Source organism: Callithrix jacchus, chromosome 12 (assembly GCF_049354715.1).
Source record: "Callithrix jacchus isolate 240 chromosome 12, calJac240_pri, whole genome shotgun sequence".
In the NCBI taxonomy this organism is placed as follows: domain Eukaryota; kingdom Metazoa; phylum Chordata; class Mammalia; order Primates; family Cebidae; genus Callithrix; species Callithrix jacchus.
In genome coordinates this window covers 8,764,495-8,779,222 of record NC_133513.1, presented here as the reverse complement: position 1 = coordinate 8,779,222, position 14,728 = coordinate 8,764,495, and the positions used below count along the sequence as shown (strand labels likewise).

Sequence of the window (14,728 nt, the reverse complement as noted above, 5' to 3'; positions counted from 1 at the left end):
AGCTATGGAAAGCACCAATGACTTCGGCATTGATTAGCTATGGGATAATCTGAACAATGAAAGTCAACACTTTCTGAGAGCTCTATGTCCAGGAAACATTCTTCTATGAGGATCAACATCAAGTAACTTACTGAATCCTCACAACTCCATGAGATAAGTACTATTACAATCCCATTCTACAGAGGAGGACACTGGAAGGAGGAAAGCTTCAAAACATCCTCACTTTACATGGCTATCAAGAGACAGAGACAGTATTCAAAGTTGGACTGCTGGTGCCAGAGTCTGCATTCTTAATTATTAGATTATCTAAGAGTTATCTGTAATCCCAGTACTGTGGGAGGCTGAGGCAGGCAGATCTTTTAAGGTTGGGAGTTTGAGACCAGCCTGGCCAACATGGTGAAACCCTGTCTCTACTAAAAATACAAAACTTAGCTGGGCATAATGGCAGGCACCTGCAATCCCAGCTACTTTGGAGGCTGAGGCTGGAGAATCGCTTGAACCTGGGAGGTGGGAGTTGCAGTGAGCCGAGATCGCACCACTGCACTCCAGCCTGGGTGACAGAGTGAAACTCCATCTCCAAAAATACATAAAAAGAGTTATAAGCACACTGGTAATCAAACTTTCCACCCAGTGGGCCCCTGAAATGGAAGAATACATCAGGAAATAATTACTGGAATACAGAGTTTCATGATCCATCCACGGCTCTGAGAATCGGAAACAGGTACATGAGAATCAGCCCCCAAGATGGCCCTGAGATAATTGCCACCTTCTAGTGTTTGTGCCTTTGAGCCCTCTCCTCCCATGCTGTACCAGAGTTCCAATGGAACACAGCAGAAGTGACGGTATGTCAAGCTGAGGTTAGGTCATAAAGGACTGTGGCTTCCATCTTACCATCTGTCTCCTCTTTCTCCCTTTGCTTTCTCTCTCTCTGTCTCACACCTCACTTTGGTGGAGAGCCATCTGCCATGTCTCCAGGACACTCCAGCAGCTGCTTATGAGGCCCATGTGGGAAGGACTGAGGCCTGCCAACATCCACATGAGTGAGTCTAGAAGCGTTACTTCCAAGCTTCACTGACTGCTGCCCCATCTGATGGGCTGAGCTACTACCTCACCAGGAAACCAGAGCTAGAGCCACCCAGCCAAGCCACTCCCAAATTCCTGAACCTTAGGAACTCTATGAGATGAAAAAAAAAAAGTTTGTTGTTTTGAAATGCAAACGTTGGGAGTAATTTCTTGCACAGTATTAAAAAAATACATGTTGTTACCGGTAAAGCTGCGTTACTGAAGATCTTAAAGAGTGGATCACTTCAGGCTAGAAGTCTGAGACCCGCCTGGCCAACAGAGTGAGAGGCGGGTAGATCACGAGGTCAAGAGATCGAGACCATCCTGGTCAGCATGGTGAAACCCCGTCTCTACTAAAGATACAAAAAATTAGCTGGGCATGGTGGTGCGTGCCTGTAATCCCAGCTACTCAGGAGGCTGAGGCGGGAGAATTGTCTGAACCCAGGAGGTGGAGGTTGCAGTGAGCCGAGATCGCGCCATTGCACTCCAGCCTGGGTAACAAGAGTGAAACTCTGTCTCAAAACAAAACAAAAAAATTTAGTGTCGGGCTACAGGCACATGCCGCACTTAGCCTGGTGTGGTGGCATGTGCCTGCAGTCCCACCTATTCAGGAGGCTGAGGAGGGAGGATTGCTTGATCCTGGGAGTTCAAGGCTGTAGCAAACTGTGCTCTCTCCACATTCCAGCCAGGGTGACAGACAGACCCTGTTTCCAAAATAAATTTCTTTAAAAAAAGTAGTGGGGTTTGTCCATGAAGCCCTAAACGTTTAATTTGTTGCTTTGCATGAAGCAACTCAATTATGTGGCCCTGAGGGAGAAAAAAAGCACAGTACATAAATGGGCATCCATCCACTGAAACTTCAGAACATCTACTGGGTGCCAGGCACTGCTATAGTGCTGGGATGTGCCACTGAAACCAAAGAGACAAGGTCCTCTCCTTTGTACTCAAGTGGACAGAGAGCGAAAACAGGTGGACACATAAGAAACACAATGAAATAATACTAAGTGCTATGAACGTGACAGAGCAGAGAACCAGGGTGACTGTCTCCATGGCTGGAAGTCGAGAAAGGCCTCTCTCATGAGAGATGTCTGAGAAGAGCCCTGAATCATGAGAACTGCCAGCCAAGAAGAGATCTAGGGAGAGAAAGGCCAAACAAACCCAGGCTACTTAGCCTTAAAGGATAATCTTTAGCACACAGAGTAACATTCATGCCTCAGTTTCCCCATCTCTGCATTCAGGACAATGATAGTTTGCCTCAGAGGATAAAGGGGATGAAACAAGATACTGTATCTGAAAGCTGGAGATTAGGAAGCTGCTTCTCACCATTCCCCATTTAAAACAGTGTGACTACTAGGTACCACTTTGAAATTGCCAAGACTGGGTCAACATGATGCAGGGAGATCTGGACAGCCTGCTGATTTAATACAGCATCAGTCTCACGGGAAACTAACTCCGTTATGGAACAGTCTGACCATTAATTTCAATGATTTGACTGTGTAATATAATGTTTCAATCCTAGAACACAATTTAAACTGGGACAGGTAGTCATTAGTTAACTCAGAGTCTGCAAATTCATCTCCAACATGTCAATTTTTTGTGGTCTATGTTCAAAGACTTGACAAAAAAAGATATGGGGAAAATATTTCAAAGTCCATGAAATCTAGCATCTCAATATCAAATAGTGCCTCGACTGCTACTGTAGATAAAAATGCTGATAGAAATTTTTATTAAAACAGTAAGCAAAGGGTAAGCATGCTTGTCAAACACAGATCCTGTTTCTCATATAGATGAGAGTGCCACAAACAGTAAGGATGAGGAGTGGGATGGAATACTGATTTTGCCTGCAGAGGACGCAGAGTTGAGCAGTGTGTATAAAGGGGTCAAAATGAATACCTATCAGTAATGGCTTCTAAAGATAACAAGAAATGAAATAAAGAAGTATTTTGGCAAACAGAAGTCTCCACAAATACTCAAGGAATTAGTAAGTAGCCCATGGTTTGAAACTGGACATTCACTGTGCATCAATGACAAAGTCTTTGTTGATTAAGAGAGCCAACATTTCAAACTAGGCTAAGAAGAGAAGAAAAGAAAAATCAAATGGAGGTCCCTATCTTTAGCCAGAAAATTCCTAAAAGTGACATAGAGGAGAATGAAGACACTATGACCACACATCTTAGAGGTATTGCTCCTGCAGGATCACACTTGGAATCGCAGTGCAGTTAGGCATAGCCGTTCCCCACGATGTTGTTGAGACTGACCTGCGGCTCTTTTTCTCATGGTGGTGGATCTTGGTTGCTTTTCTCCAAAAAATTCTGTTTCTCCTTCAGAGCAAAGGAAGTGATTGTGTGTCCTTGCCTACATGGACTTAGGCACCGCTGAATGTCTTGTCTTAGCTAATGAAATGTGAACGACAGTGGCACACGTCACTTTGGGATAACACCTTGGAGGACCAGTGTGCAATTAACTCTGTTTGTTCTGTCCTGGTAATTGCAGAAAAGGTGTAACCTGTGACTCTGTGTATAGAAGAAATAGAGCATCACTTCCAGCCAGTCCAGGATGGACAGAAAGAAATATCTGAGAAAAAAAAAACAAAAACAAAAACAAAGCACCATGGTTCTGTTAAGCCATGGACATTGGGAGTTACATGTTACTACAGCATAGATTGTCTTAACCTGACTGATACCCTCGCAAGTGGCTAATGCTTCCAGCCCTCTTTTCATCAGGGGAGCTTATAGCAAAAATTAAAAGAAAAAGTCATTTTACATTTGGTGGCCTCTGACTATCTATACTATGTCTTTTCTATAATGAGTAGTGTTTTGTTATCACTGTAGTTTACCTTCACTTTTGCAAATGCTTTAATTTTTTTTTTTTTTTTTTGAGACAGAGTCTGCACCCAGGCTGGAGTACACTGGCACAATTTCTGCTCACTGCAATCTCTGCCTCCCAGGTCCAAGGAGATTCTCCTCCCTCAGCCCCCCAAGTAGCTAAGATTATACATGTATACCAGCATGCTCAACTAATTTATGTACTTTTAGTACACATGTGGTTTCACCATGTTGGCCAAGCTGGTCTCGAACTCGACCTCAAGTGATCCTCCCACTTCAGCCTCTCAAAGTGCTGGGATTATAGACATGAGGCACCACACCTAGCTGCAAATGCTTTAATTTAAAAAAAATTTTAAATAAAGATTAAAGAGATTCAAGGTGTACAATATGATGATTTATGTATGCATTGTGTAATGATTATCCCAATCAAATTAGTTAACACATCCATCACCACTGTGGGGAACAAGAGACTGAGAACGTGTTCATCTCTTCACTGAAATTTTCTACCTTTTGACCAGCATCTCTCCAATTCTCCCACTCCTAACCCCTGCCAACCACCTTTCTACTCTCTGCTTCCAGGAGTTCAGTTTTTCAGATTCCATATATAAGTGAGATCAAGCAAAATTTGTCTTTCCGTGTCTGCCTTATTTCACTTAGCACGATGTCCTCCAGGTTTATCGATGTTTTTACACAGTATTTCTTTTTATAGATGAATCATATTCCCTTGTATGCACTGCAGCCCAGCCAATTACTGCCAAATATTTTTATTAAAAACTACAGAGCATTTTCCATCTGTACATGATGCTCTAGAGTTTCCGCATCATTCCATCCATTCATTTGTTCACAATAAGGGTAAGCAAGGCAATCATGGTTTTTGATTCATCAAGCTTACAGACTTCAAGTTTACAGACAAGTTTTTTATTCATCAAGCTTTGAATCAGCAAGCTTACAGACTTCGGTGGAAAACAGAAAATTAAGGAGGCTAGAACAATCCACAATGGACGCTACACGAACATCCAGAAGTGATTCTGAGGTTAAGGTTGGTGGAGGTGAAGGGTGGCTACAAATGGCCTGCTGGGAACAAGCAGAAACAACACGAGTGCTGCAGTTCAGACATTTGTCCCCTCCAAATCTCACGTTGAAGACCGATCCCCACGGTGACAGGCAGACCTAATGGGAGGTCTTTGGGTCATGGGGGTGCCTCTCTCATGAATAGATTCATGCTTTCCATGCAAGTGGGGTGAGTAGTCTCACTCTATTAGTTCCCAAGAGAGCTGGTTGTTGAAAAGAGCCTGGTGCCTCCCCTCTCTCTTATTTCTTCTTCTCTTGCCATGTGATCTCTGCACACACCAGCTCCCCTTCACCTTCCACCATGAGTGGAAGCAGCCTAAAGCACTCACCAGCAGCAGATGCCGGTACCATGCTTCTTGTACCATCTGCAAAACTGTGAGATAAATAAACCTTTTTTCTTTATAAGGTACCTGGCCTTAAGTATTCCTTTAGGGAACACCAAATAGAGTAAGTGAACAGGCAAAGCAAAGATGAGGAGAGAGTGTTCCAGGCAGCGGTTTCAATGACCTGGAGGTGAGAGAGAGCAAGGTACTCAGGGTCACTGAATGTAGCCATGTGTGGCTGTATTGTGGGTGGAGTGGAGAACAAAGAGCCTGTAAAGAAGGCAGGGGCTGCCTCCTGAAAGGCTTTGAAATCATGTTATGCATGTGGGATTGTATCCAAAGGCTAACACAGAGCTTTTGTAGGTGGGGTACCATGGTTAGGTTTCTTTCTTAAAGAGCATTTTAGGTGCACTAAAGGAGCGTCTCGGAGGGGATTTTAAATAAAGGAGACAGAGAAGTCAGTTACCAGGATATTGCAGCAAAAGGTGGTGGTGGCCTATGTAAGATGCTGGACATAAAGACAGAAGATCATGGAAGAAGACTGAAGGACTGGAATACGTATTCCAAAGACCATTTTGGAGAAGTGCTATTTAAACTGCTCCTGCCTGCAGTGGGCTTACCTTTTTGGTGATAATAATTGTAGATTCTCCACTCTGAGTTAAAATCCAGGTAATCATTTCATGAGAGTTCTTTTATATAAACGTAGGATTCCAGCCATGCTGAAACACAGGGCTAGGTTCTGTATTAGAACGATGATTCCATTTAGGGTTGTGTTTATTTCAACAAGACTGACTTCTTTGCATACTGCATCTGATCTAAACTCCCTTGGTACAGAGCATTATCTACGGAAACCACTGTCATGTGACTTCTGTATAGTACGCAGAGTTTTAGACTGGTTCACAGAAATGTACATGACACCTATTAGTCCGTTTTTACACTGCTATAAAGAACTTCCCTGAGCCTGGGTAATTTTTAAAGAAAAGAGATTTAATTGACTCACAGTTCACATGGCTAAGGAGGCCTCAGGAAACTCACGATCATGGTGGAATGGGAAGCAGGCAACATCTTCACAAGGCGGCAGGAGAGAAGTGAGCATGTGTAGGAGGGACCGTTACAACACTTATCAAACCATCAAATGTCATGAGAACTCACCAGCACAAGAACAGCCACCACCCACCAGTTCCCTCCCTCAACACGTGGGGGATTATGGGGATTACAATTCAAGATGAGATTTGTGTGGGGACACAGAGCCACACCATATCAAATAAATCTAAGTCCTACCTACCATTTGTTTTTTGATGATATATGTGTGTACACACACACACACATTTTTTTTTTTTTTTTGAGAAAGGATCTTACTCTATCGCCCAGGCTGGATTACAGTGGCGCAGTCTCAGCCTACTGCAACCTCCACCTCCCAGACCCTACTGATCCTCCCACCTCAGCTACTCAGCCCCCTGAGTAGCTGGGAGAACAGGGGTGTGCCGCCACGCTTGGCTAATTTTTTGTATTTTTGTAGAGATGGGGTTTTGCCAAGTTGCCCATAATGGTCGTGAACTCCTGAGCTCAAAGGATTTGCCCACCTTGGCCTCGCAAACTGCTAAAATCACAGGTGTGAGCCACCATACCCAGCCATCTTTTTATCTGTTTACCCAACTCCTGGCCATAGCATTTTCCTTGGGAGACAAGGTAGAATAGATGTTAGGAACTCTGAGCTCTAGGGTTGCAGTGCATTTTTTGACTCACAGCTCCAACACATACATCTAATCTACGAGGGACCCTAGTTTCTCATCTGATAAATAAGGGTATTATTAAGATTGACTTAAATGGATTGCTATGAAATAATGATGTGAAATGCTTAGAATAGTGCCTGGCCCATAGTAAGCTCTCAGTAAATGTTCATAAAGAAGGTCAATAGACAGTGCTTCTAAATCTCATGCATGTTGCACAGGATGCTAAAATTCTCTTGGAAGTCATGCAGTGCCACAGACTAGAATTAATTCAGAGGGACAGAGTCACAAAAGAAGACAACAGAACCACCACTGAAGTATTCATTTTGCACCAGGTATTGTCTGGGGAAACAGCACTTTGAAGGAATAGGTACACTCCATAGCCCTCTGCCTCTGCAGCATCTGAGTCTAACTGTGCACATGACATGGAACACACGATAAAACATACTGGTAAGCTTCATGGAAGGTACATCACACAGAAGGACACACCCAGGCAAGGGTCATGGGACTCACCCTATGGCTCTCTGCCCAAGGAAACAGTAACAACTGTGCAAATAATAAAAAAAAAAAAATCAAGGCCTGCAGTCATTTATGCAGACTCAAAATATAGCAGCTTTCTCAATTAGACAGAAAAAAAGCAACTTGTGCAGAATATGAACCTCTGAGGAGTTTTAAAGGGCATTTCATAAATCACTGTTTCACATGGTTCCAAGTGAGAGATGCAGATTCATGGCGGCCTTCTCATTTGTCAACTAGAAGTATTTATTAGAACATGCAAGGGGTTTAGAAACTTGCATGACCACTTACAACCTATTAGTGAAAGACACAATTACATGCCTCATCTCTTCATTTACTTCCAAACCAAATACTTGGAGACCCGGACTGCATCACCCTTGCTAATCCTAGTACATATACCTCCTGTATCCCGGTATAGCTGAATTTCTTCAGTGATTATAGACAACAGTTGATGACACCTATTAAATATTCAATCTGGGCTCTGAAGAGTGATACACAGTTAATGGGTACTAGTTCACTTACAAGCATGTTACGAAGCAAATACTACTTTTGCCTCGTCTGCACAATTAGTGTTCACTAATTGCATAGATAAGGCAATCTTGAATTGTACAGATGAGGTAATCAGGTCTTAAAGGAGTTTAATCACTGAGAGAAGTTCAGAGAGCTGGCGTCCAAGTCATCTGATGCCAGAGCCTCAAACTCTTGACTACGATGTTACTTAACCATGAGCTATCTTGAACTAGGGAGTCTAATTCTCTACCAGTACAACCAGCGTCAGTAGAAAAGCAGCTGAACATCGGTTATGATGGAAATTGGTAATATCCCACTGAAAACTTGATGGCTGAAAGCAAATTTGTTTCTGGGTAATGTATCTCGATGGCTGGTGTGAATATGGTTAGCTTCTGCTTGACTTACCCAGGCCAGAGTGATAGGTACTCACTAGCCAAAGCGCTGCTGGTATCGTCACAAAATCATTCACCAAAATCCACCTTGTGGATGCCTCCAAGGCCATGAGATAAACCACTAAAAAACTAACCCCTAGACATGTTTAGCAATATGTCTGTTAATCACTTATAAGGCCGTATTGTTACCAATAATTAAGTTACAATATTTAAAAATTCACCCTGTGTCATTAGCAATCTTCCAGAAACTCGCAAAAAAAGAAAAAAAAGAGAAAATAATTTTTTTTAAAAAAGAAAAGAATAGCAGGAACAGAATCTGCAAATAAATTGAATTTTCCTCCTAAAATTGGTTTGTTCTACATGACAACCCCTCACCCTTCTAAAAACTGCACATCTTCCTGTACGCTGTATTCATATTCAAAACAACATTAAACCCACGTCCATAAGTCAGCCTGATAGACTAACAACAGGGAAGGTTTCTTCGGAACTGTTACAGCCTATTGGGTAAATACATATTTGGTACACATTCTAATTTTGAAAAACACGTTATTTACTTACTAGACTGTAACAGTTCTACTGAATGGTTACAGAGTACCAGGTAAATATGTATTGTGGAATGCATGCATACTAATTCTGAAACCATGGATCATTTGCCCAGCAGACTGTAACATTCTGGTCTGTTCTGGACAGCCCCTGCCCCCAGGAATCATTTCCCTAGCGGACAACAGGGAACCTTTCCAGTCATTTGCTTGGGCGTGAAGCATATTCATTTTAAGGAAGGAAGCCTTCCAGACTAGTGTCCAATTTCTTTTTGTTAGAAATATCAAAGTTCACAGACTGCAAATTAAAACAGCACTAATGAAAACCAGCTGCATATAGCAACAATTAGGTAGGTAATTCCACTTAAGGCTCTGGTCGGAGGTTGCGTTTGAAGTCATCTTTAAATGGATGGATACAAGTTGAAATTTGCACACTGACTATCTACAGCACATGCCTCTGAGGGATGAACGCCAACTAGCATCATCCTGATGGGGGCTGCATTCATTTTATCCCTTCACATTAAATATTTATTGGACAGTGACATGCCAAGCACTGGGCTTGATCCTGGAGATTCAGTGAAGAGCAAGACAGATAGGACCCCAGCCCTCCTAGAGACTACAGTCTATGGGAGAGACAGTCATCAACCATATAATCACACAAGTAAGTACATGGCTATAAGCTGCATTAAGTGCCCTTAAAATCAATTTGCAACGCAGAAGTTCAAATTATCCATTTGAAATATAAGTCAAGACCCTATTTTGCTCGAGTAAAAGCCAAAGGCCCTGAATGTCTATAAGCCCTATGTGACTTGTACCTCCTCCTCACCTTGCTTCCTCCCTCAACTCATTCTTTGCTATTTTCCACCCCACTCCCTCCAGCTCTTCTGTTCTTCCTGAACAAAGGGCTACTCTCGAGGCTTAGCTGGACTGTTCTTCTTCCAAAGTCCATGCAGCTGGTTTTGTGCTGAAATGTTGCCTTCAGAGTGACGCCTATCCTGGCCCCCTCCTCCTCGTTTAAACTTGCAACCGATTCTTCCACCCCTGCTCTCCTGCCCTCCTCATCCTTCTCTTTTTTGGCTTTCTTTTTTCCATAGCACTGCTTACATTTCAACACAACGTGCTCAGGCATCGCGCACACTGTTTACTGTTTTTCTCCCCAACGAGAATAGTTTTTCTCCCCTTCAACAGGGCTTGTCTTTATGTTTTGTGGATAAATGATAAACAAATTTATGACCAGGAATGACGGAGAATAGCAGAGCGACTACCCCACCACACAATGTGACACAGATGATTCTGTATCCTCCTTCTTAGCGGAAAGGGAGATGGGAAAGTGTGGATGACTTTCCCATGTGTAGTAAGTGAATTTTAAGGGAACTCAATGGGCTTGAAGAATATACAATGACCTGTGACAAACGTCTGTTCAGGTGTGTCGGAAGATATCAGTCTTCCTTCCTGCAATATGAGTTCAATACATGAGAATTCAGAAAAGGGACCAGAGGTTCCTGTCTTCTTTTTTGGTGTGTCCAGACTTGAGGCAGGTAAGGGAGCTTCAGGGAACAACTTCAGCTTGTCTTCCTTACACCAACAAATCCCAAATGCAGGAAGAGCACCTGGCACATGGTAGCTGTTCAATATATGGATACAGAAAGATATGTAGACACACAGAGATTAGCAAAGGAATATATACACACAGAGAGATATATGCATACGTGCATATTTGTGTATGTGGGTATATATACACATATATGTGTGTATACATGTGTGTATGTATCTGTACATATATATGTCCTATTTTCCAGTGTCCTTCCAATATGACAGGTGACTCAAGTCATACAGTTCAAAAAGCTTCCCATTTCCTGAACAGGAAATCCATGTTTTCTCAAAACAAGGATAGTTCTGGCTGGGCACAGTGGTGCATGCCTGTAATCCCAGCACTTTGGGAGGCCAAGGCAGGCAGATCATGAGATCAAGAGATTGAGACTATCCTGACCGACATAGTGAAACGTCATCTCTATCAAAAATCCATATAGTAGGTGGGCGTGGTGGTGCACACCTGTAGTCCCAGCTACTTGGGAGGCTGAGGCAGGAGAATGACTTCAACCTGGGAAGCAGAGTTTGCAGTGTGCTGAGATTGTGCCACTGCATTCCAGTCTGGCAACAGAGTGAGATTCCATCTCAAAAAAAAAAAAAAAAAAAGCATAGTTCAGAATAAACTCTTCTCCTCTCTCTATAGGAGCAGATGGCAATGAGATGATCTCAGCAGGGGGTGCCAGCAGCTGTGTGAATACACCTATATATATATATGCATACATGTGTGTGTATACACACATTTACATATACACACATACACATACATGTTCTTCATATATGTGAGAGCAACAGACTGAGAATAAATAAGCCCCTATTTAGGTGTTTTATTTAATTAGCCACTTTTGGTTATAAGGCACAATTTATCTAGACATTAACATGACATGTGACTGTGTGTGTGTATATGCAAACAGTCATATATATGTAAACATACATATAGTTACACACACAAATACATGTATATATAAACTGGAGGAAAAGGACGAGGAACTATGAGATCAAACACGAACATCTTCTCATCTATCCTAGAGCGTCGGAGTTGCGTTAGAAGTGGGAATTCCAGGAAAGGCTTTCCTGGGGAAAGCCGCATTTTTGAGTTGAGATTGAAAGGAAAAGTAAAAGCGAACTCAGAAAAGGTTGTGGTGAGGCAGGAGGGGCACATTCCAGACAGAGGGAGGAGAATGCTCACAACACCCCACTCAGGAGGAGCTGGGTATGACTGGGGAAATAAAAGACAGTCAGCATGGCTATAAGGCCAAGAGCCAGTGGGCTTGAGGATGGAAGACACAGGGGTGAGTCATGTTAATCATCTTAACTGAAACATGTTCTTCACCTGTGTAAGACAGCAACAGGCTGAGGAAATGAATAAGCCCCGTTTGCATGCTTTGTTTTGTTTAACCATGTTTTGTTTAAGATGGTTATCTTTGGTTATAAGGCACGATTTATCTAGACATTGACATGACAGCTGCCACAACCCCCAGGACATAAGCTGAAAGCCCCATGTGTCAATTTGTAGGGAAAACTTTTGAAAGTCATGACCAAGTTCTACATAAGGTGGCTGATTTTCCAATGTCCTTCCAACATGGCAGATGACTCAAGTCATACAGTTCAAAAGCTTCGCGCTTCTGGTCAGGAAATCCATGTTTTCTCAAAAAAGTATAAATGCACAGTTCAGGGTATTCTCTTCTCCTCTTTCTAAAAGAGAAGATGGCCCTGAGCTGATCTCAGCAGGGGTGCCAGCAGCAGCAGCCACAGCAGTAACATGCTCTGCAAGGCCTCTTTCTTATTCTCGATTTGCAAAATGCTTTCTTTGATTGCCTCTGACAATGGGAGGTGGGGACAAGCCACATAAAGTCATTTCACCCATCACTAACCTAACACACCTGCACGTTACCCTCCAGCTCTATCACACTCCTCCCAGGCTTCCGGGCAACAGACATTTTTTTGAAAGACTTGTAAAGCACTGATTTGGAGTACATAATAAGTTAATATTAATTTAAGTGACTAATATTTAGAGCCTTAAAAAAAAGCTTAATTTATGAGAAATATATCTCAATTTTCCTAGAAAATGTCTCACAGTGACAGCTACGTATCCCATGAGCAAAAATAAGGTGATCACAAGAAAGAATTTAATTAAGATGAGTTGGGCATGCCATAAGCAGCACATAGCTGAAGAAGCATTGGTGAAGTACCTAACACCCCGAAGTGGAGAAGGCACAATATTAAAACGACCAATAAATTAGCCGACAAATCTACTTAGCTCTACATTTGTCCTGCACTGCCAAATAAAACACTGCCTTGAAATGGAACCATCCGAGATTTTTCACAGCAAATCAATTTACACCGAAGAAGGAAAATGCTTATGCAACTTCTGAGCTGCAGTCTGCAACGAGATACACTTGGTCGAAAGGAGCATTTTGCCCTTCTCCATTTCATCAGAGATAGAAAGGGAATTAATCAGCGACACTTAGCCACCCCTTCAACAGGAGTTCGGCAACACCCCCAGAAATACTTCATTTCTTTCAACATTTCTGCACAACAGACAGCAGCCAACTTTTACTAATCCCATGTATTACTGCAGACCGTGAAAAATGATGCTAAATCACAAGACGGATGACAATGTAATAAATGAGAGAAACTGTGGCTGGTATTCTGGAATCTTACCATCCCAGTCTGGTTCACATCTCCATTTCTTGATGTAATACGATTTGAGTATAATTAATAGCAATTATTTTCAAAGCATTCATAAGTTTTTCCCCCACTGTGAAAGCAAGATTCAGCTTTATATCCCTCTTTGTAATCTGAATTCACGGGTGTCATGCATCACCCACAAAAGAAGGGCATGGTGATTCCAAAATGTCTGTTTTGACAGATGGTTCTTTTCTACTTTTTAATATTATAAATATTTAATACATGGCTCAGCAATGGATGATAAAACCTCAGCTCTGTGATCATCCAGTTAAGTGAAATCCCCTCTACTCCTCCTCAAAAGACAGTCACCAGTCTTGCCGTGATAGCAAACAAGGGTCAAAATGTAACACCTGCATTCCTGTGAGATCCTTCAGGTATAAGTCATAAGAAAACTACCATTAATTTATTTTCCTCCACTTTTTCTTTTAAATGCAAAATTCCAGGGAAGCTCACCACAATACATTTAATTGTCTATATCATATGATTATAACAAAACAATTTGGCCACGGCACTGTGGCATCATCTCAGTACATGTCACCTTATCTCATGCTATATATTAATCTAAAATGCAATCTGGAAAATGACAAGAATGTCTCATAATGGAACACCCAGTGAATGGCTGATTCGCCTTTCATTGTCTGTTGGCCTCAATGCGCCGTGGACTTCCCAAGAACAAATGAGACCTCAGAGGCGACATGTTTTCATTTTATCACATTTATTTAAGATGACCGAGGACAGGGCCCGATATTTATTCACCACATTCATTTGCCTTCATCAGAATAAAAGGAGAGCCAGTACAGTTTGAACAACATCTGGTAATTCCAAAGAGATAGTGTCACTTGAAGAACAAATGAACCTTTAGTTAATAAAATCTCCCTCTGACTGACAAAGATGGCTTTTTGTACACATGCAGGATCCCTGATAAGTAGATGGAGAGACGTTGATAAAGAACACCCAATTCCTACAGCGGGAAGTCAATGCCGCCCACGTTTAAATAAAGACAGGGTTTATTACTGGTCTTTTATGAATCATGATAAATTAAATGTCCTGAGTTCTGGAGGGATAAAAGATTTAAATTATAATTCTGAAGGCCAGGGGAGTTTCACTAGTCTCAAAATACTCTGGTGCCTCAAAGACAGACTAATATTAAGAAGGACAAAAAAATGTAGTTGGTTCCAATAAAGAACCTGTTTCATCCGGTAATGCCTTTTTTTTTTTTTTTTTGAAACTATGGCTTTTTATTTTCATGTGGATAATTCAAACAAAGTCACTAGTAGCCTTTGTTTAATTTTTTTTTTTTTAAAAAGAAACCCTCAAAAAAAATCTTGAGCTTAAACGAAATCTAAGTCTGCTACAGGAGCCTGGCTGGAGGATTCCTATTTTTATAGATGAGAAATACAATGCAGATTTCGCTTCAGAGTGTTAAAAGAAGGAATGTTAGTTTAGGGGGCTAATTTCCCAGGCTCCAAGTGATTTAGGGGT

General features: G+C 41.9%; 1 protein-coding gene and 1 long non-coding RNA gene across 2 annotated transcripts in view; both read right to left on the bottom strand.

The window, feature by feature from the left end:
* The window catches only part of RBFOX1 (RNA binding fox-1 homolog 1), a 2,602,982-nt gene that overhangs the window by 1,182,157 nt on the left and 1,406,097 nt on the right, over positions 1-14,728 (bottom strand).
* Positions 1-14,728, bottom strand: part of LOC128929187 (uncharacterized) — a 66,689-nt gene that overhangs the window by 31,123 nt on the left and 20,838 nt on the right. Inside the window, exon 1 of the long non-coding RNA XR_008475230.2 lies at positions 672-14,728. This exon is cut by the window's right edge and continues 20,838 nt beyond it. This is a non-coding gene — a long non-coding RNA (uncharacterized LOC128929187). The remainder of the gene's footprint in view (positions 1-671) is intronic.